The sequence below is a fragment of the Lissotriton helveticus genome, chromosome 7 (assembly GCF_964261635.1).
Source record: "Lissotriton helveticus chromosome 7, aLisHel1.1, whole genome shotgun sequence".
Lineage (NCBI taxonomy): Eukaryota > Metazoa > Chordata > Amphibia > Caudata > Salamandridae > Lissotriton > Lissotriton helveticus.
In genome coordinates, this window is record NC_136068.1 from 138,894,947 (window position 1) to 138,918,645 (window position 23,699).

Sequence of the window (23,699 nt, forward strand, 5' to 3'; positions counted from 1 at the left end):
AACTTCTGGACTGGGAATAAAACTGGCTGACCTTTGGTAAAGCTGCACCCCAGTTTATAAGTACAGAGGCTTTGAACAACTTCACAGCAGTGTTAACCGTGCACTTGGACCCCTTTCGTTGCCACTTAGGCTTTACCACGATAAACTCCAGCAACAGCGGGAGTAATTCGGTCTGCAAAGCAGAAATTAACTAATTCTCAAATTGGGAAAATCCTGCAAAATTCCAATGGAAACTGCAGGTGGTGTGCCTGCATGCTTAATGTCCTTTAGAAGAACACAAATGTAAAAAAATTCAACACATGGATTAAATCCACAAGCGACAGTACAAGGAAATTTTAACCGAGATAATGCCATGAGTTTAAAAAGAGGCTAACTTGCTAATTCCAATGCAATGTTTTCATCCACTGGGGAAGCAGTTACATTTTCCAACATAAGATATACAAGTTATTTTATTTTTAAAATACGTGAGATTTTGCCTTTCAAATGGCCTCAGTCACGGGCCCAGCATCAGCACCGAAACTTGAAGTAAAGGACCAAGAAGACCGTAAGGCTTTGGTCTTCAAAGCATAAGTGAATGTTGGGAACACGTCTCAACTCGCAGCACAATTACGTAGACTTGTATGAAGATGTTCATGAAACCAAACTTAATATTCCAGAGCATTGCAGTCTCAGAACTACTACCCGAGAAAGAGAAAATCGTCTGTTAATTCTGCCACGCAATCAAACTGGTTATGCACATCAGATACAATTGCTGGTGCCTACTCACTAACTAAACCATCCGAAAAAAGTGCTCTTTCGCTCATATCACTTTACTTCAATATAAAGACCACACTATCAGTAACCCGCTGTGACATTTGATCCCCCACATTAAAAAAATAAAAAAAAACACACCAAAATGTCACTTACAGTGCATGACACATGGAAGGAAGGTGGGGCGTTCAGAAGCAGGTGAAATGGATTACCACGCTGCCCACCTGAAAATCAGAATCTAGCATTGAAAATCCACCTTATTCATGAAGGTCTGCTCCCTACTAGTAATGTTAGTTTTTGCATTACACCAAATACGCCAACTGTTCTGTGTTCTGTCACAGGTATAAAGTAAGATCTGGGTGTGGCATTCTGGGCCCTTGGTATTTAGTTGGGATTCTTTGGTGGGTAGTTTTCTTCCGCTTGTGTTGGAGTAGACTATGCTTGGCCATATAATGCAATGTTTTGATGGGGTATGTGTTGGGGTATTCAGTTGACGTCAGAAGCACATTTTGGCATTGTTGATCTGATATTTGCCTTCCATTTGTTTTGTCCCAAGGGGGAAGTTGGACTTGTAAAGTTACGCAAACCATACTGTGCATGAATTATTTATCTATAAAGCTTATAATATGCTTGGTTACACTAACTAGTGTGTCCCCGCGTTAGTTATTCCGAAATGACTCCACTCTGGCACTGTTAGGTTTTGAGCAGCTCTCTGTTCATACGTTAGTCTTTGGGGAACAGTATGGTTTTCAGCTCTTTCCGGAAGTTGCCCTCAGAGGTCCCCAGGCGCAACCTCTGAAGCAGTTTATTCCACTGAGTGGCGGTCAGGACTCTAAAAGACCGTCCTCCCATTTGCACTCTATTAAACTTTGGGACATAGACTTGCCCGGTGCCACTTGATCGTAACTGTCGAGTGGGCTCGTATCGCTTGAGAAGGCTGTGAAAGTACTTGGGGCTCTTTCCCTGTAAAATACGGTGACCTACACACAGGGCTTTGAATGTCACACGTTCCCTAATTGGGAGCCAGTGCAAGGTCCTGAGTGCGTTCTTAGCTGATGCTCTCCTGGGCAGCAATAGGATCAAGCGGGCGGCTGCATTTTGTATGCGTTGCAGCCTCTGAATACTTTTTGCACTGCCCCCCCCCCCACCCAACACATGGTTTCCCTATTATGGAGTACACTGGTGCAATTTTCTCTATCTGCATCTCTGTCCAGGTATCTCAAAGTTTAATTTGTTCAATAATCCCAGATTTCCTGTTATAATCGGTTTGTCAGAGTCCTCGTGTTTAGGTCTACCAGTTATCTGTCACTTTGATGCAGTGTCTCCATATTGACAAGCCCTTGTCCAGGGGCAGCGCGGTTTCCACCCAGATTACATTAAGATATCAAAAAATAAAATTGTTGAACCATTCCACACAGGAGCTCATCACCCCTGCAGACTGCTTGAGTGGAATGGGCAATGGAGTGTAAAAGACTATGTAAAACTTAACCTAGGTGGCTTGGCAGTCTAACCACAGTTGTAGAAAAAGTGTTATTAACCCCTTCCGTGCTCCCGTCGGGAGCACTCCCTCCCCAGTGCTGCGTTGGCCAACGGAGCCCAGCCCACTCAATAGAATGCCTGCACCCCGCGGTTCAGGCGTTAAAAAGCATTTGTGTACATGGGCAACTACAACTCCTATCATCCTCATTTTCTTTTTTATAAAGCAGGGGTCACAAAAAGGAAAAATCAGAACAGAGGCAAAAGTTGTCCAATCAAGAGGTGCCAAAGTAACAATGTACCAAGTTTCGAGTCAGCCTGCCTGGTTCTAGGTCTCTTATAAGAGACAGAACACCGATTGGTAGGTCAATATATTGCTGTGCAGAAATAAAGCCTTGCTTCCACAGACCAATCATAAAGACTCTGCCAAAGGTATAACCAATAAACAGGCTATAAACAAGAGTATCTGGACTGATTTTCTGTGCAATTCCAATGGGTTTTGCTCCAAAGGAAGAAGGCAGTGGGAATCCTGCTACAATCCACTGATCTAGGGCACATGTGCAAAGGTTTGAAGAGATTGGGTCTTGCAAGCAGTGCATGATCGGTGGGGCTCCGGATAATGGCTTGATCGAAAAGTAGAGGGCAACTTTCCAACAAAAGTGCATGCCATCAGTACGAGTCATGGGTGTGTGTCCATAAACATTTTACCTGACCCACCTTAAAGTTCATGGGTGTGCGCTCACATGTCCTCTGCACATTCTAACCCAGCATTTCATTTTCACAGCTTCGAAAAGGCCTGTACATCTCTCCTGCTCACCTCACCCGCCACTCAAATTCCCCTCTGCTGACTTCGTTGCCCTTGGATTTGTGGTAATGTGGTGGTGCATGTGTTCATCCCTGGATAGAAGGATATTTAGTGGGTTTGGACGGCAGATGGGGCAAAAGAGAACAGTAGCATGAACGGAGACTGGTCTTGAGAGGTATGTGGACAGGAGGATGGGGTATTTAAGCAGTTGGTAGTCTGATGGAAAGCATTATTTGGCATGGAGAATATGACTCCCTGTCCAAGTTAGGAGTGTTTTATCTCGGTGTCTTAGGGTTTCTTCACATTGCCCCGGCTTTATTGCCTGAATTTGCCATTGCCTGGGGGTGGGGTTTATCACTCCATCCAAACATCGGAGTCTACCAGTTTCAATTAGGGTGCCGGTTTCCCTGACCTCAAGTGTGCTCCTCGTGGCAGAGTCTTGTGTTTTATTCTTGTGCATTTTCTCACCACACTATTTTGGGTCTCTGGACGTTTCCTCCTCCCAATGACCAGATATATAGTTTGCCAACTACCACACAGCCTACATGACAGAAGATTCTTACATACAACTAGGAGCGTATTCACAAGCTTAGTATCCCAACTGCCCACCATGAGCTGCTAATTCAACACCCCCCCATGCCAGTGATATATAAAATATATAAATAGGCTTTCAATGGACTCTAGGACCAGAGATGCAATGCTGCCGCCTGGCATTCAGCTTATTTCTTTATATTCCCGCTAATAGTCAATTTTGGGCAAACCACTACCAAGAAGCTATTCTACAGACCAATTTCACATTTAAAATGAAACCGTCCTACAAAAATATAGATTGCCCTGATAAGCTGTATCCTAACATAAGCATCCCCCTGATCAGGAGTTTATCCAGGTCCTTGCAGTGGCTGGGATCAGTAAATACCAGCAAAATTGCAGTTGCTTCACAACAACTGCAGATTTGTACTCACAATGGAAAGTTCTCTTCTCACTAGGCGTGGATAAACAGTTGTGGCTTAGCTCATGGGAAATGATGCAAGATAAAAGTACTCAACAGCACAAGTTTTACAGATGCAATAAGTGAATGTCCAGAAAGAAATGCAAGCACACTACCTCAATAACAGCACAACCAGGGCACAAGTCCTAAAAAAAGAAGTGGGGGGGAAGCAGTCACTGGAAGTGACGTCACGAAAGGTGGCTTGCACCATTGGGCTCATTGCCTCCCCTCGCTCATCCCTTAGATGATATTGCATCTGAGAAGTCAGCGCGTGAGCAGCGTGCTGTGAGCTCCGATCTCAACCACGAGAGAGGCCGAAGAGTGAAGTCCAGCTGTTTGGCAGGGGTTGCGGAGTCCACCCACTAAAAGTAGGGGGGACGGCATCCACCAGCGCGGTACCCCGACTCGAGCCCTGGGCACAACCCTGAAAGCACAAATACAATAGCGATGCAGTTACTCGATTCCTGGAATTGTTCAACCATGATTGAAAACTTGCAGATTGCCAGCGGAATCAAGAACACAACATTGTAAAGTGGAGGACTGCAAATCCTGTATCCAAAAGTGCAACAATTAAAGCAAAAAAAAAAAAAAAACACAACACAGTTTACCTGCAACCTCTAATGCAAAGGGGAAAAACCCTGGCATTTGGAGCGAGGACCAACCTTGACGGAAGAGGCTGTATTCTGAAAAAAAGTTGTGTATGTTTGCTGGCACTTTCAACAACTATAGAACAATGAGGGACTCATCTGTCCCACTTCTCTGAACAGTTTCTACAGGAAGGCCAGTCTCCATGTCCTACAGGAGCGACTACTGCACCCTCAAAGAATACACTGCTACTGCTCATGGCCTGTAGAAAGGTGATCCTGGACAGTACAGAGAATGTCACCAAAGGAGGTCCCCGAAGAGCATCTATAGTTTAATAAACCCCTCAAATCAGACTTCCGGAAAAGTAAAGACAGGAGAACGTTTCAGGGAAGTCTTTGAAAGGCCTAATGAGGCCGAATTATGATGTTAGCTGCCATGTAGTCTGCCTGTATATACAATAAATAGCAATACACGGTTCAGAACAAATTATCCTATTGCTCACTTTCAAAGGCTTAACCCAGCAAAATGTCAACAAGTTCAAAGGGAAAGTCAGCAGAAAACTAAATTTAACTCTGCTGGAGTAAAAAGGCCTGTTGAGCAGAGTCAGACTAGGACCCTGCAGGACAGTCTAAGGACAATCAAAGTGAAGTAGTAATAGATCAGAGTTGCTCTAAAACGAACCCTCAAAGGCCTCAAGAAATCTACTCACCCACTCACTACGACAAATCCGTTTTCATCAGGACTAGCCATTTTTTAGGACCTACTCACCCATTCTGGCAAACTGACAACAGATGTTGTTCTGTTCACTCAAAGTAAACGAGCAATAAAGATGCCTTTAAATCTTACTTTTAACTTGAGAGATTTGCTCTGCATTCAGAGACAAACTGACTTTAGATCGGTCTTCCTACATTTACTTCTCAGACTGTGAAGTTACAGGCTTTTGTAAAGTGAGCTGTGTGACAATTGCACTGTGCAAAATTAAAGGCTGTACGATTTTAGGCTTTTTTTCCTAACACCGAAATAGCTAATAAGTGAACTGTATAAACATTTCAAAATGTTTCAGCAATTATGAAAGCACATTTTTGTATTTGTGGTAAAAAAATAATTTATAGGATGAACAATCAGAACACTTTACTCTGATGTGCATATGATAAATATTTTAGCTGAAACCCACTTTCTAAACATTTGTTTACACGCATATAGTTTAAGCAGTAAAACTGCATGTTAGTGGGAAAATGTGTGGCCACTTCAATGGCAAATGTGCTGTCTGTAAATGACAGTGCACTACCACATCATGTAGTAATATATTTATTAAAGTAGAGTTTTTAAACATGAACTGAGCAATATTCCTGCTGCCACCCCGACGACAACGCAATTAGTGAACTAATTCAAGTTAGGGGTCAGGTCTACCCAATAGGTGGGATTGATTCCTATCATACATAGAGCGACCGTTTAGTCTATTAAAGACTTAAAAGTTTGTTTGCACAGTAGAAATGCTGAACTCTTATATATGAAGGTGCTCCTATGTGATAATGAAAAGAAAGGAGGCTCCATAAAATCAAATATTTATTTAAGATCACACAATTTGAGACCGGTTTAAGGGTCAATTACATTACAGTTAGATCAAGTAAATTATTCAAGTTACTAGACCGGCAAGTCTAATAACGTTTTTATAAATATTCAAGGCCTGCCTCTGCTCCAGAACTTGGAGTGTCAGAGGCCAACCAAGCGCAGTAGAACATCCTGTAGCTCGCAAGCCAACTTTGAGTCAAGACCAAAGATCCGCTCTTCATTTATCTGAAAAGACCTAGCACTGGGGTAGAAGCTGAGGGGTGTTACACTTGCTTGACTTCTCACATCAGTGGCAAGTGAGGGCTCAAGGGCTTTGTTAGTTTCACCTACGGTAGTTGGGTATTCCCATGACAGCAAGCAATGGCAGTCTCTTACTATCTCTGGAAACAAAAACATCTTGGTTCATGCGGACCATGTCACAATGTAATACTATGCAGCACCGCTGAGAAGCTCCAGTGCACCTTTACGGGCTAGGGTCTCTATTGTCTTAATCACTTCCACCACCCCAAAGGCCAATAAATAATCGAACAGAAGGGTCATACCAATACACATGAAGACAATTTGGGATGAGAGTGAAATGACCTACATAGTTTCTACATCATATTACATCCAGGGCAATGTCTTTAATGGCTTGGTAATACCATTAAGGTCCAGACAAGGCACAAACACTTGAAATGGCTGATGATCATGAAACTAAGGGCCTCATTGGTACACTTCTATTTAACAGTGATGCACAGCATTTTGTTTTTCCTTGATTACACTGTTCAGTTGGTGGATGACAGCCAGGTGTAGAAACAGGTCACCTGTTTGTGCCTCTATTGTGGGTGCACCAGGTTAGCGTCAAGCCTCCTGTCAAAAGCAGCTCTCCAGATGAGGACTACCTAAAGGCGAGGGGACATGACCAGAGGCTGATCCCTTGCTGGTATAGCTGTACAACTGTGCTGAGGCACCTAGAAGCCAGCCTGCTTGCTGAGGTAAAGAGCCTGCAAACCCTGTATGAGGAAAGTGATTGTTCAGCACAAGCCAAGTGCAGTATGTCCCAGGTGGTGGTGGGACTTCAACATAACGTCTGTGAAGTGTGATCTGAATAATGTAGGGCATGTGGGCCTACAGTCTCTTTGGAAACATTTCCAAGCAGGAACCATGGCGACTCATTCGGAGGTCACAGAAGACTGGCTGGAGCAGCGATCAAAGTCCAAATCAGCAGGTCTGTCAGTGCTCAGATCAGCCTGTGCATGGAAACACCTCAGGAACATATCTCCTTCCTACTGTGCAACAGCACACTGGGTTAAGCGGATGCATCGCTGCACCGATACTGGAGAATCTGCCTATGCAGAGCTGGCAAGTCGCAGACCAAGATAAATCCTACCATTGGGGACCCATCGCTGCCTGCGTGACTGCAGCCAAGCCACAACCGGCTTGAGCACTGGTGGCAGCCGTTACTATAGTCTTTTTTTGGTGCCCTCCTCCCCATAACCTAATCCATAAGTTCCATCACTACCACTCACCAACTGTACACCTCATCATTCCACAGCCTCTGACACTTATTTTTATAGTGCTACTCATTGTTCACTTACACTTAGAAGTGTGATCTGCATGGTATATGTTCTTTGCAACAGGTACATTAACCCTCTGAGCAATGTTAAGATGAGACAAAACTGCCACTATACAAAATTCAAACTCACCACTAGGTACATCACCAGAGTTATCTTGACAATCTTGCCTGAAGACTGCCTGCCTCATAAGTTCAAGTGCTGTTAAACCATGTACCATTTTTAAATAAACACTGAGACACCCACCAAAGTCACCACCAGGTGCGCCTGCACTGCTCGCACCGCCCTAAAGCCAGTACTACTCCCAGCAATGGGACATGACAAGCATTTTTCCGTGGGTGAGCCCCTTAAGCCAAGGAGTACATTCAAAATGACAGTGCCAGAAGTTTACCATGGATATTTCAACTACAGTCACGGGTACCACTAAAAATTCCATCTGGTATACAAGGATCAGCCTTTTGCTGATGACACCCACTATAAAATGAGTACAGGAAAAATTACGAGTTCTCTCAACTAGCAGGTAAAACATTTTGCCATGGATCCCCCCCCCATTTGCCAAGAATTAGGTGAATCATGTCAGGGCCTTTGGCCAGGTGTGCTGGTGTGTGTTCTGTGTCCCTGCCGCTGGGTAGGACTGGGCTAGCAGCTTTCTCAGATAGTGAGAGTCACCACAGCCAATGATGGCGTCTTAATAGAAGCAGGTCAGGACCTGCAGCTTGCCATAGGTAACACCTCCCATCCAAATGCTATTAGTGCCCTTGTCCATAAGGCAAGAATAACTTGCCAAATGCCAGACCAGCCGCACACTTGCACGCATAACAGACAATCTCCCCTGCATCTTTTCGCACACTGCCACTCACACGTCCGTTAGTCAATTTGCTTTTATTGGGTTACAAAATCTTGCCCTACTGCTTCTGCTAAACCTGCCATGCCTTTCAGCAAAACTTAACCTCTTGCATGCTCAACTCGTCATGTATAATGGTATTCTAAGAATGTTAGCGCAGGACGGGAAAAGCCTTAGCAGCCAAGTGGTTAATAAAACATTCGCTATACACTACTCAAAAATAATATACTGCCTTGACATTTGTTACAATTAAGTGGTCTCTCTATGAGTTCTGTCACATTCTTGTCTCTGCGAGCAGGCAAGATGAACAGAGGTGGGCATGTATTTATGCAGGCTGAGAGGTTTGAGTGCAGGGCGAGTAGTGTGATGCCAGGGAGAGCACTGTGCTTGACTATGTGCAAAGTGAGCTGTGTAATAAGAGTGTCTATGTGAATGTACAGTGACCTATGTGACAGCAGGGTGAGGGAAGTGACAGTAGGGTGAGTTATGCGACAAGTTTGGGTGCAGGTGAAAGTGCAAAGTAGATTGAATGAATGCATGGTGAGTGATGTGCTTGTTTGAATTAAATTGCGGAGCGAGCAGTGAATGACATGTCCCATGAGTGCAGTACAAGTAGTGTGCTCGTGTAAGTGCAGGGTGAAAAGCACAAGTGCATGGTAAGTGGAGCAAGGGCAGTGTGACTTCCCAAGTGCAGGGTTAGAGGTGTGCTCATGTCACCGCAGGGTAACTGGAGGGAGAAGGGCATGAGTTCACTGCAAGGGGTACAAGTGCAATGGAGTCGCCATGAGTGTAGGGTGAGCACGGTGCTTGTGTTGCCCCATGGTGAGTAGAGGATGAACATTTTGGGTGCAGGGTAACTGCATGAATGCAGTGTGATCGCCGTGAGTGTAGTGTCATGTGTGTGCAGGGTGAGCGGTGTGCTCATGTGAGTGCAGGGTAGGAGAAGGATGAATGGTGAGACTGCATGTTGAGCAGTGAGAATGATGAGTGAGTTGTCTGAGCACAGGAGTAACTCTGCAATGTATTGACAGCTGGCGTAGGGATTTCCGATACAAGCTAAACTATTGCCATTAGGGCATCAATTGGGGATGGAGGCAATAGTGTGCTGATCCCACAGCAACCTTTCAGTCTCCTAATTAAGGTTACCAGCTGATCAAATTTCTATGGGCACCACAGATATTTTGATGTACCAGCCAATACGAAAATAAGCAAAAGTCACCTAAATCAGACATCTTTAGCACTTCCAGACATACTTGAAACAGCAACTATGAATAGAAAACACATACAAAAGGTGTTCTGGAGTTTCATTAATAATTTATGTATGACTAAATAATTAAAGGATATAGACAGGAAAGAAATGTTACAAATTAATACATATGTTATTTACAACCCTATCTAGAGTCAGGGCAAGGCATTTGCATACTCTAACAAATTGCCCCCACGGTTCTTTTGGAATGTTGGCATCCCTACTCCTAAGATGCCTTTTCACTAAATGCATTCTCACACTGTAGCAGTAAAAATAAGATACGAAATGTAAAGACTGGGAAGAGTGGGCACCCAGGGGATAGGAATCTACGAAAAAAACAGCCTTGTTTGCCAGTTCACAAAAGCAGGGCCGTTTCTACCATTAGGCAAGACTAGGCAGCCACCTAGGGTGGCATAAGGGGGGGGGGGGGGGGCGGGCAAAAACAGAGTTTGGAAATACTGCTAACTTCCACTCTCATTGTGACAGTATCAAAGCAGTGCCAGGACTCTGCACTCCAGACTGGGACAGCATGCCCCGGAGAGGCACCGGGTGCTGAGGTTAGACCTGGGCACAGGACACCGGGAGCTGGGTGGGCTGGGAATGCTGGAGGGCCACCCTGTGCAGGAGGAGACAGGCTGTGGCGCCCTGGGCTCTGCTTGAGACCCCAGGCCCACAGCCCCGCCCCCAACCCCCAGGCCACCATGACATAGCACCAGAAGCACCCAGGTGGAGCACAGCGGTGCCTGTCAGCCTGGCGTCCAACCCGCCATCCAACAAAGAATGCCACAAACACTACACATAAGGTTACTTGCAGGATTCCTCGAATCTGACACACTCGAGTACACCCTTGATTAAAATGGCTGGAAAAGGTACAGTGCCTGAACCTCTCTACTTTGGCCTGGGAGCCTTTCACGGGATTGGAAATTAAGGCCTGTGTCGGACTCGTCAAGGGCCTTGAGGGCACAAATCCAGGAAGCAGCGTCAGCTGGGCCGAGGCTTAGTCTTTTGTGAGAGAGTCGTACACGCCATGCCGACATCACTCCCAACCCATACCTGCGTGCCTGGGAACCAACGTAAAAAAAAAAAAACCCGCATTTCGACCCAACTCGAGAGGACCTTGAGTTCCCGCTACATGGCATATTACAAGCCCACACACGCTCAACCTTCCCTCTCGTGCTGTGTGTGTGTGTGCTCGACCCAACGGAGGAGAACCGAGGTTTCCGGTGCGTATTGCAAACATATGCACACAATCGACATTCCCTCGCTATCCCCACCCCCTATATTAGAAAGTTCACTAATTTATATGGCTTCGTGAAGATGGTGATAAGCGGGAAAAGCTGACTGCGCTAAAGTCATTCATTGATCAAAGCACAGACGCGAGCTGCTCTGGCAGCTGCAGTGCGTGTGACAGGGCTGCTCTACACCATGCAGTGCATTGCTGGTCTGCCCGGTGTTGAACGAATAATTGTGGATAGGCTGGGGTTCAGCGACTATAGCTGGCTCCATCTCCGTGGCTGACATCACGGGAATTCATGGCGCCGCAGGACTGCAACATTGTCCATATTTTGCCTGGGAGACAGGACTTAGAGGGCATGGCCGCCCCACCAGCGGAGCGAGCGAGGCGTCTTTTATGATTCTGAAGTTTAGTTTTGCAGCCTGCGCCACAACAACCTCTCATCATGATGCCTCCCTCCCATCACAATGCACCCTCGGCCGGACTGGGCTTCTGGAGACAGGTTATCAATGCGGGGCTCACACAAACAGGTCTGTAATATCCGAACTACTTGCATTGTAAATATATTTAATTTTAAAGGGTCAGCCTGAGCGTATGCCGTCACTGCTCTCCTCAGGTCTCCCTGGTGCCCGGCTGGCTGTGCAGGACTCCGCTCAGCTAACTGTAACAGGGAGTGACTGGGACCAGCAGGCGTAGTTTGTTCATGGCGGGGGGAGTGACGGTAGTAAAAGGGAGGAGAGGGCGGCATTGTTCAATTCTCGCCTAGGGTGGCAAAACACCTAGAAACGGCCCTGCACAAAAGGCATGCAATAATTGCATTTTAAAAACAGGGTGTGGTTGCGCTAAGACTCCAGACACTGCACAGCCGATAACACAGCAGCTCAAGCTGAGACACAGAGGGGGAGGCAAAAGCCCTTCAAGCTCTATTGGCTTTACGAACCTGCATGCAACTTGCTATCAGGTGGTCCCAGGATTCTTTCAGCCAACCGTAGCCTCTTAAACAGCTAATTGCATTCTGGCGTTTGTCTTTTTCGGTTTAATGGGGCATCTTTTGGCATACAAGCCAATTTGTCAGGGAGCTTTTGGAAGAACGAAAAAAAAAAAAGTAAGTTCATTAGGCCATTGAAGCAACAAATGTTCTAAGAGGTACAAATGTGACACGGCGCCACTTTTTGCTCAACAAGATCTTAGAACGTTTCTGCGACAGTCATGGCAGAGAGGAACGCGTGCTTTGGAGCAGTTTAATTGCTGGAATGTGTGTGCAGAACAGGCATACACCCAGGCCAATGGAAATTCCACTTATACGGGAACTAACTGTACCAAACGTTGCGATGATCTCTGTAGAATCCACATGAACAGAGAAGCCTCGTAAAAAACGGACGAGAGGGAAACATGGATTAACAATTTAATACCTATAAGGTGGCCCCAATTATTCATGGTTGCACCGCCCCGTCCCTAAAATAATAAGACTAACCTGTCTGTGCACCGGAAAGCGCGCAGTCAGTGCAGGGGTCGCTCGTTCTCCTTGAACCTCTAGCAGGTGCGTCGTTACTCGCGTAAGGTCACGAAAAGTAAGGTCACGAACAGTGAGGGTTGTCTTGGGTTGTCTCGCGGCGTCCTTCGAAAGCACGTATTCTGAGACGACGTCCTGTCTCGTATTTGAACCCGTAGCATCGCCCTCTCACGGGACCAATAGGGGTGCGGTCAGTTACCGGCGTCGCTTCCCATTGGGCGGCCGATGCGCAGCGCGCAAGCGTTTTGGGAAACGTGGTTCGTTCGTCACCGCGTAGGCTGGCAGGAGGCAGACATTTCGTTGAACACAACTACAAAGAAAATAAAGAGGAGGTACAGCATGCCTGTCCTAGGGCCTCCTTTAGGAAAATGTTGTAACAGACTGTTGTACACTGGAACTTCACATAGTATGGGGAAGTATTTTATTGGTATAGGCAGTTTTGGGATTGGAAACCAAATACTCTAGGAACCCATGAATTGGGAGTTGAGGTATGGCAGAGGAAGGTGATGGAGTCACAAGGGGCGGGGTTCGAAAAGCCGAGTCTGGCCATCTACTTATACATTTACTTTATTTTTATTTTTTAAATGCAGCAAAGAAGCTCCCTCACTGGCAGAGCCAGCAGCTAAAAAAGAAAACGATATTTGATTATCATTTTATTTGTGTAACAAAATATTTTATTCTCCTCTTGTGCGCGCCCCCGCCTCGCTACCTTTTGTATGTGGCAGACGCCACCGTTTGCAAAACGGACAAATGTGACAGCAAACCTTTTGTATCTTACCTGATTGGTTAAAAAGAGGCTGCAGTTTAAAATATCGCAAGTCACCTGATGCTGAGATCTTTGTGTGCCCAGCAGTTTTGCGGGAGTATAATAGCGGTAAGATAACGCTGTTGCAGAATGCATTTCTGGGAGAGTTCTGTGTTTTGTCCAATCACAGTTTTGACTCATAAAGTAGCATAGAGGGTTAACATGCCTGCTGCAAAGCACATGTTACATTACAGACAGTGCTTTAAATGGGCCGGTACTGAGCACCAGCACTTTTTTATTTTGCGAGGGAGAGTATCAGCACTTCTCAAGGGAATCGTAATACTTTTAATTGGAGAGTACCGGCACTTCTCAGAAACAAGCAGGTACTCTAGTACAGAGTACCTGCACTTCTATTTTTCCATTTCAAGCACTGATTACAGATTCCAAATTTGTATTTTATGTAGGTAGGTGGACTACTGCTTTTGACACTGAGATAATTTTGTTAATTACCTTCTTTATTTCAGACTAGCAGCCCGTCCCGACGTTGTACGGGTATGAATTGCTGCCGGCCAGTAGTATATTGTTTTGTAGGATTTCGTTTTGATAGCATTTCTTATTTGTGACAGGCCTGTGAAACGCTCCGATTCACAGTGCACTGCTGATGCACTTAAGAGTGCGTATTCAGTAGTGTGTGAACTCGAGTTTCCCTACTTTATTTTTCCTTGCAATATTATATAGCGCGAAATCGACAACATGGCATGAGCACAATTTACATTACAGAAGAACACATTCATTTGTGGTAGGCACGGGGAGACAAAGCGATTTGCCTGGAATCACAGGATGTTGAGCTGATGCCGAGATTCGAACGTAGCTCCCCAGCTCTAAAGTTCGAAATTCTAGAACTTGTGGCGGGAGGTGTGTCTAAAAGTGTATGTCGGTGCTGGCCATCAATGAGAGAGACCTGTGCATTTTTCAAATCGGTGGTGAAAAAATATGAGTATGTTGCTGGAGATGTGGGCCGCCGTGCCACCAATGTACTTACCGGGGGAGGGTAAACACCCATTATTCCGCAACTTTCTTTCCGCATACCATCACTCCGCATACTTTCATTACGAAAGTACCATGACTCCGCAATGCCATTATAACGCATGGCATTACATTTTATATGCTTTTACCACGCATACATTTACAACGAAATTCGTTGTAAATGCATGAATGGTAAAAGCATGTTTTTTTAAAATGTTTGGATAAGGTAAGTATGGGTATAGGGGTATATGTTTTGGGGTGCTGAGGTATATGTTTTGGGGTGTTTGGGTATTTTAAGGGTTCAGATATAGTTTTGGGTTATGGGGTACAGGGGTAGTTTTAGGGTTTAGGGATAGGTATGTGTTTTGGGGTACAGGGGTATTTTTAGGGTTCAGGGCTAGGTTTGGGTTTTGGGGTATACAGGTATTTTTAGGGTTCAGGGCTAGGTTTGGGTTTTGGGGTACAGGGGTATTTTTAGCGTTCAGGGCTAGGTTTGGGTTTTGGGGTACAGGTGTATTTTAGGGTTCAGGGGTAGGTTTGGGTTTTGGGGTACAGGGTTATTTTTATGGTTCAGGGCTAGGTTTGGGTTTTGGGGTACAGGGGCATTTTTAGGGTTCAGAGGTAGGTTTGGGTTTTGGGGTATAGGGGTATTTTAAGGGTTCAGGGCTAGGTTTGTGTTTTGGGGTACAGGGGTATTTTAGGGTACAGGGGTAGGTTTGGGTTTTGGGGTACAGGGGTATTTTTAGGGTTCAGGGCTAGGTTTGGGTTTTGGGGTACAGGGCTATTTTTAGGGCTCAGGGCTAGGTTTGAGTTTTGGGGTACAGGGGTATTTTTAGGGTTTAGGGATAGGTTTGGGGATACAGGGTATATTTATAGGGTTAAGATGGGTTAGTGTTTAACACCTTGCCTGCTAAGGCAATTCCCGCTGGGTGCTCAGCTTCATGAATTCCCATTGTTCATGACAAGGTCAACTCGTCATAAGCACAGCTCCAGTAAACTGCATGACGAGCTGACCTTGTCATTAGCATGGAAGTGGTTAATGGTGTTGGGGTATTTTAAGGAGTAAGGGTGGGTTATGATTATGGGGTGCAGGGGTATTTAAAGGGAGCAGGGTGGACACCCGGAGCTGGAATGTACCGAACCTGGGAAGAAAAAACAATTAAATATTGGGCACACCGCTCGCTTTTTTTTCCGTAATCCCGCCCCCCGCACACGCCCACGCCCCCAGCACACGCCCACAGCACACGATATGAGACATGACATGAAGGGCGGAACGTACCACACGCCCCCAGCGTTTGTCACGCCCCCAGCACACGCCCACAGCACAACGCAGACACGCCCACAAGGGACTACTTTGCTGGCACGGTACTTTTACCTTTTAAATGTATATGGTGGGCGTCTGCATAGCCTATGTCCTTCTGCTGCAACTGCCCTTTCCAATGCTGTATTGGGTGTTGTGATTGGTGTTGTGGTTCCTGCGATTACCCGCCTCAAAGGTTTGGGCTCTCTCTTTATTATATTAGTATGGATATATATATGTATATATATATAGGGCGGAAGGGCGGAACGTACCACACGCCCCCAGCGTTTGTCACGCCCCCCAGCACACGCCCCCCAGCACACGCCCACAGCACAACGCAGACACGCCCACAAGGGACTACTTTGCTGGCACGGTTCTTTTACCTTTTAAATGTATATGGTGGGCGTCTGCATAGCCTATGTCCTTCTGCTGCAACTGCCCTTTCCAACGCTGTATTGGGTGTTGTGATTGGTGCTGTGGTTCCTGAGATTACACGCCTCAAAGGTTTGGTCTCTCTCTCTTTATTATATTAGTATGGATATGAATTGTTGCAGGTTTCTTAGGGCCAACAGGATTAGTGATATGCATGTCCCAGCTTCAGCTTTAAAGACTGTGCCCACCATTTTCCTGCTGCCATCCCTCTACAGTGTCGGCTTTGCTGGAGATATTTTTTACTCTTGTTTTTGTTTTCTTTCAACAGTCTTGCCTAGGGCTCCAGGAGTTGGTGTAAATTCACTTTCTCTAGGAGAGTCCCTTAGCTCTTAGAGCCTGTCCCACACTTCCAGTCTTGTGCCACAGCCCTCCTCATCCATCAGGGGTGCCCCTGGCTGTTTCTAGTATACCAACACTCTTTCTTGCTTCTTATTGTTAGTCCTTTTAAATGGGCAGGGCGGAACTTGAAGCCCTCCATGATGTCCGCTGCGACCTTTCATGCTCACCGTTAAGGTCCAGGAGCGCTTATGCCGCCATCTTGCTAAGCGGTTTCACAGAAACCCTTTCAATGGTGGGAAGAAAGCCTCAATCAACAGTGGCAAACTTCCCATGTGTGACCGGGATATACACTCAGGGGGAACGGAACGTAACAGGTATGCTCTCAGCACTCCAGTGGCGTTGAGTGCCCGAGGAAGAGGAGTCAAACCAGAGTGCTCAGTAGCCACGATTGTTCCAGCACTCGGTCAGCCCTGCCTCCCTTGTCCCTTTTCAGAAGATGCCATCCATATCCGCAACTCTTAGCTGCTACTGAACATTATTTCAATGACGGGTTTCTTGATTATAATATTTTACATATCAGAAAGGGATACCCTAGATCCTAGAAAGAGAGATAGACTTTGACATAGTCTTTCAGTTTCTAGGACACTTCACCTAACATAATGGGAAGGTGTTTTGATGCGGGTGCAGGAATGAGTTGTGTACTCTTTCAGTTCTAGGACAATTAGTGATATTTCTGATCAGTTCATCTGTTTACCACTGGTATCAAAGGTCGTTGGTTACTATTGCAATTGAAGTTGCTCTCTTTGGCACTTTACTTTTCAAGTATAGCAAATCGATCAGCCAAGGCTTAATCTAGGAGGTGGTAAAGGATTTGGAACTTAGAAGCAGTTTGATACAAGAAATTGCACTCACTAAACTCTGGATATAGCCTTACCTACATAAATATTGTATTTATCATGCAGAAACAGAGGAAACTACAAATTAGGCAGCAGACAAAAAGCAGTGGCTGACACCTTCTACGGTTGATCCGTAACTCCACACATGATTATAGAATTTGGGACAAAAGTGTTTCTGTGTGAGCCATCGAACCAGCCTGTTGTAATACAAACCTGTTGGACCAAACTTGACACAAGGTGTTACTATACTCTTTGTTTACAAAATGCATTAATTGCTAAAGAGATACTATACAAAAGATACAGTGTGTCAAGTTGGACATATATTTGTCCACGGTTCTTCAGAGACCTTGGTGCAAGACTAGAAAAGTGGATGAGACCATGTGTTTGACTTTCCAAAATGAGGTACCACTAAAAACAGCAAATTCTCCATCCTTATGACCAAGATTGATGAGAACACTGGAGAGCTGCTAATTTGGGGTCTTCTGCACTGGGCACTGTTGCTGTGGGAGACCGGTTGAGGTCTTACTTTGTCTCTCAGTCAATGCCTGGAGACTGGGTCCTGGAATGGGATTAACTGTTATAGATTCACTTGGTTGGCAGTTGTCTCCATTTTGGAGGCATCTATCCTGGAACTGGCCTCTGACAGACAAGACCTTTGTTTGAAGTGGCTCTCTGCTGGACCCACAAGCACCACCAGATGGAACTGGGAAATGGAATTTAGGGTTAGGATCCAACTATAGATTTTAATGGCAATAGCTATAGAAAAATAAATGCGAAGAAGACTTTTAAGACAATAGTGATCTTGGGGCATTATTTCCCCAAGGTTTGGTTGAAGTAGTCCCCTTGGACTTTTAAAATGATTTCCTCAGGGGATAATGCAGGCTTGCTATAGTTATGGTCCGAGAATGAGTCGCTGCCTCAACCTCGTCAACCTGATGCTTCTTCAGTCAATTTTGGACACCGTAAGTAAAAGTTCCAGGTAAGATTTGAGCTATTAGGATCCTCCTGGTGTGGAGGGGGGGGGAGTAAATGGGAGGGTGGGGATGTATGCATAAGACCAAACACTACACAATACCCAGTAACCTTCTCTTTGTTATTTATGTTATTTATGTTATTTATGGGTCTTGTATAGCGCAACGGCTACTCCAAAGGAGTGTCCCGGCGCTTTGTGCTCCAGACCCAGAAGAGAGACTGAAAAACATAACAAACAAAGAAAGCTAAAACAGAGGATAAGGATAGCAGAGCTCTAATCAGAGAATAACCAAGGAGGAGACGGAGCATGCAGTCGCCTCCTGTAAGCCTGGTCAAGCCCCAGGCTATGACAAAATCCAGGCTGATGTTTGAAGTCCAATCCAATGCTATGTGTGCCCTACATCAATGTGGTTTCCAATGCCAATGCGGTGGAGGGAGTGATTCCCCCGTTTTGGAAAAGGGCAGAAATTGTGCAAATTTTTCAATATGGGCACCCCATTTGCCGGCACACTATTGGCCTATTAGCCTCCTAGATAACCTCCCAAAAATATTTTGCCCTAGGTACTGGAGAGAGTATTGGATTGGTGTGATGATAACAAAATCCTCTCCAACTTCCAGGCAGGTTTTAGTCAGAAGGTAAGTGCAGTGGATCAGGTCTTTCGGTTTCTCTTCACCAAGTGGAAGGTAGTAGATCTGGCCACGGGTGACCTTTATGTGGCGTTCATCGACCTGCATGCTGCCTTTGACCTTATACCCAAGGAGAAGCTTTGGAAAGCCCTCCAGGAAATGGGAGTCCCGCTGATCTTCTCCACCTAATTAGACTTTTGTATAAGGATACATTTGTGAAAGTGAGATGTGGGATGAAAGGAGAGCTAACGGATGCCTTTCTCAACCAAGGTGTTTGGCAGGGATAAGTACTCGCACCAGCCCTTTTCCTCCTTTACATCAACAATCGTATTACCTCTTTAATGGGCTGTGTGAATGATTTCCCCTTCCTTGGTCGGGGGGGGTGGGTTAAGGGGGGTACAAATACCAGCTCTCCTCTTGGCGGATGACACATTGTTGCTGTCCAAAACTAGAAGGCGCCTGCAGAATTTGGTTGACAATTTCAAACAGTTTTGCAGAGATTTTGGCCTTGTAATCAACAAGACCAAATACATTGTGTATTCCAAGAAAGGTAGGTCAAGAGGAACCTTTAAGGTTGGTGCAGAGGTTCTGAAAAGGGTGAAGGAATTCAACTATTTGGGCATCAGGCTGGATGAGACTGGATCATGGAACCTGCAGATTTAAAAAAAAACATTCTTATTGTGAAACATCGGGCAGGTGCCCATACAATATTTTGCAAAACAATCGGTCTGGTCACCCGTCCACCCAGCCGTGAAAATCTATGAGGCACAGGTCAGGGGAGCTGCACTGTATGGGGTAGAATTATGTGGGTACTCTAATACTAGAACCCTCTGCACCGCAGAAAACAATTTCATTAGGGTGCTACTGGGTCTAGGGAGGGGCACAGCATTGGTTTCTCTCTGTTTAGAACTAGGATTGCATGAGTTAAAGATCGTGCTTCTGTTAAAACCCTTGTATTATTTTTGAGTGTAGAGTACTGAAGAACTGTGTCACCTAAAGGAGAGTTTGAGGGATGAGATTTCAGCCAATGGGGTAGACAGAGTGGACTGGTTAAGGGTACTCAAAAAGACCAGGTCTCATTAGTCCCTGGGAAATTCTGGAGGAAGCCACAGGCCATTCGGGGAGGAGATGTTGCTGGAGGAAGCCAGCCATCTTCGAGACCACAACGCATTGTTATGAAGTCTGACAAGGGCATTTCTTTGCCACAAGTCTTTGTGTCAGTGCGTTGTGTTCCTGGACTTTATGCGCCCCCCACGGGTGCGAGCCCTAAAATTTAGATATGGGTGTTTACCTGTAGCAGCCATTACAGCAAAATGGAGGGAAGCAAACCAGGAATCTGAGTGTAGTCTATGATGCCAAACTCCCCGCGAAAGTGATGAACATGTGTTATTTATTTGCCCCCTCTATGCAAACCTGAGGTCCAAATGGATTGCCCCCATGTGTAGATAGATCCCTCTGTTTATGTTCGAAAGGAAAGGCATATAGAATATGCAAAAGTGACATGACCTCAATAGTGGTGGTGGCCATCTCTAAATTCTTGTATGTAGCTTAAATAATTAAAAGGGAAGTAACGTGTTCAAAGCCACGCAAGCCAAGATAACAATGCCCCACTGTGAATCTACACCCCCTTGATTGATTTTATAGGTTTTTAATGTTATTTATTGTTGTTTTATCTGTGTTATATTTTTGTTTTAAGATGTTTTTAATTGATGTATACTATTTTTATCAACAATACGATGCAATACGATTTCTTATTTATCTTGAAAACGTTTTGTGATTCAGGGCTGTGTCTTAAAAGAAGATTCTGGAGATCTTACAGGTGAACACAGGGCAAGCCCAGAAATGAAAACAAGTTTTAGAACTTATCTAGGATGCACTAGATAAATGAGTCACACCTTTTATTACAAGAAGTGTGAACATGTACACTTGCCGTGTGGATCATTGTATGTGGTTTACATAACTGTTTGGTTGTGGTAGGCAGAAAGGTCAGTGTTTGCAAAATGGTGTTCCTGGGCTTGCTTCCAATACTGCAAAAGGTGTCCATTTAATTGCCTAGTCACACACCACACTGGCAACATAGCAAAGCCCATCACCATCTAAAAGGAAACGTCAGCTACAACTAATCCAGTGCAGCCCTACCCGCAGCAACCGCCATTGCTCAAATAGACAATAATTTCAATCAAAACACATTGGGAGGTGATCACTCTGAGTTACTGGTCCTAATGAATGAACGGACGTTGAGACCTGTCGCCAAAGAGACAAGGAAATACCCAGTGTCAGAGAACAACTGAACTATTCTCTCTCTTTTTTGTTTTCATTTAAAATTTTGTGTATATATAATTTTATACCAAGTGTTATAGCACACTATATTCAAAGCACATTTCCAAAGGTAATACAGTACAACATTATTCAAAGACAAAATTTCACAATGTTTTAGTCACGTTTTACATGTTCCTTTGATCTTTCTGTCAGTAATAGTTCTCTTGACATTAGGTAGATATTGAAAAAAATAGAACATGAATTCCACACTTATTGATTAATCAGGGCGTACTAGACATCCCCCTTTTACAATGCGCAATGGGACTCCAGATTTTACTCCCGGGTACTCTAGCCCTACGTCCCTTCCTGTCGTAAATCGCCTTCTCCAGGTTGTATGTAGCCAGCAGCCTGGCAATCCAAGTTTGAAAAGTTGGGGGAGTCTTACCTAACCACGCCTTTGCTATACATATACGGTACACTGCTGTGGCAATAAAGAGGAACTCTGTAGCCTGACCTCCTGCTTCTCCCAACACCCCAAGAATGATCAATTCTGGCGACAGGGTAATCTTAACCCCTAACGATGTATCCATAAATTTCTCAATTGCACTAATAAGAGTGTAAAGTTGTGGGCAGACTGCAAAGATGTGGATTGTGTCTGCATCCGTTGAGTCGCAACGTGGACAAGTTATTCCTGTGGTGCACCCCCATTGAGCTATTCTGGCAGGAGTATAATACAGGGAGTACAGGGTTTTATAATGTTGTGCCTGTAGGGTTGCGGAGCATAGTATAGTACGTCCCATGTCCAAGGAGTCCTAAAATCCCTTAGGAGAGGAGTCTAATTTCTCTAACCATTTAGCAGCATATTTGTCCCTATTGTCTGTTTTAAGTACATTCAATTCAGCGTATAATTGTCTAATTGAGCAATTCCCACTACACTCTATGCTATCTAATATTCGTTTATGACCAAATCCCAGCGGTCCGCCCCGTTTACTAGCAAAAAAACTTCTCACCTGTAGGTACTTAAAGAAACTCCTACTGTTTATATTAAACTTAGTTTGTAACTCCTGAAACTGGAGCATACCCCCGGGGCCAATTAAGTCCCCAATTTTCCGTATGCCGCTGTTCTTCCAGTCTATCATAGCTGAATCCCTAAATATTTCCCCCGGTAGAGAGACATTAGTTGTCATACGGGTATACCTGTTGTATCTGCCTAGCCCAACTTTTTTGGCGAACGCCCTCTAGATTTTTTACGCTGCTTGTAAGGTCTTAAACCTAGTGTGCTTAAAGTAACTAAAATCAACAGTGTTTAAGAAACAGTTCTCTGCATCCCTACCCAACAGTGCAATATATACATTTTTACATGTAGGCCTATTCCCAGTTTGCTCATTTACAGCTCTTTCACCCCCTATTAGTCCTTGAAAATATTGTAGTGCCGCCGCCCAATAATAAAGCCTAAAATCTGGAGCCCCCCACCCGCCTCTCTCTCTTGATAGGGTGATGTGTTGATACGCCCTGCTTGTTTTCCCTTGTGCCCAGATGAATCTGTTCAGTATCTGTTCTAGTTTGTTGAACCAGGCATGTTAAAAAAACAATGGGATTGCTCTAAATATATACAACAGCTTTGGTAATATAAGCATTTTGATGACATTAATGCTCCCCACAAGAGTTAAATGCAGATTATGTATTTTTTCAAGGTTGTTCTTTACTTTAATTGTTAATGGCTCCATATTTAACTCTACCAGGCTGTCCAGCTCTGATGTTACCCTGATCCCTAAATATACTGCCACTGGGACCACTCTCTCTTCCTGATACACTGTAAAATTGTTTTAACTATTTGTGTCTTCTCTTTGTTTATCGCATATCCTGAGATTGCCCCAAACGTCTGTAAACCTTGTACCCCTCAGGATTGGATGGTGACGCAATGCTATGAATATGGCTTTAATAGAAAGAACACAGACACCGTTTGGGTTGGATTGAGTTCTGTTTATGAAGTCTCACAGAACTACACAAGTAAACCTTGTTAACGAGATCACACTGCTCATGTATAAAATAGCTGTGTCTGTACCGTCCTCCGCATGAGTGTCTTCCTGACACTCCCCAACGGAGGGCACCATGCTAAGAGGTGGCCGACAATGCCACCCGACCCCTCGAACCACAGCTTCTTCTCTTACGAACCGTCCCCCGCAGTGATGCCGGTCCCAGCACCCTCCAACGTGAGGTACAGTAAGTCTTGGTTAACTTCACCAACGACTGTCTATATCTGAGGGTTCTACCCCTGTGTCTGTGTGAGTTCGTTTCCTAGCAATGCTTGTTTGTTGCGGAAATGCGAGTACTGAATGGGCATAGAAGGCACACCCTCCTCCGAGGATGTATTGTCCAGGGGTGCACCGCGGGATAGTGCCTCCGCTCTTTTGTGTCCAAGGCGTGTATCTCGGCAGGTATTTTAGCGCGTTATTAACCGGGGACCTGCTCGAGCCTTTACACGAATCCAACTCCCCCTCCCCAGCTAAGACAGGCGCTGCCGTGCTGCGCGGACTTCTCCCTCCTATTCCGAAAGCGGCAAACACTTGAGTCAAGGAACGATTAAGCCCCTTACC

General features: G+C 45.1%; 1 protein-coding gene across 3 annotated transcripts in view; it reads right to left on the bottom strand.

The window, feature by feature from the left end:
• Positions 1–12,670, bottom strand: part of LOC144768244 (targeting protein for Xklp2-A-like) — a 267,670-nt gene extending 255,000 nt beyond the window's left edge. For all 3 annotated transcript variants that reach the window (XM_078651761.1, XM_078651762.1, XM_078651760.1), the window contains exon 1: positions 12,528–12,670. The gene's annotated coding sequence lies outside the window, so the exon portion shown is untranslated. The remainder of the gene's footprint in view (positions 1–12,527) is intronic.
• Positions 12,671–23,699: the final 11,029 nt, after the last annotated feature.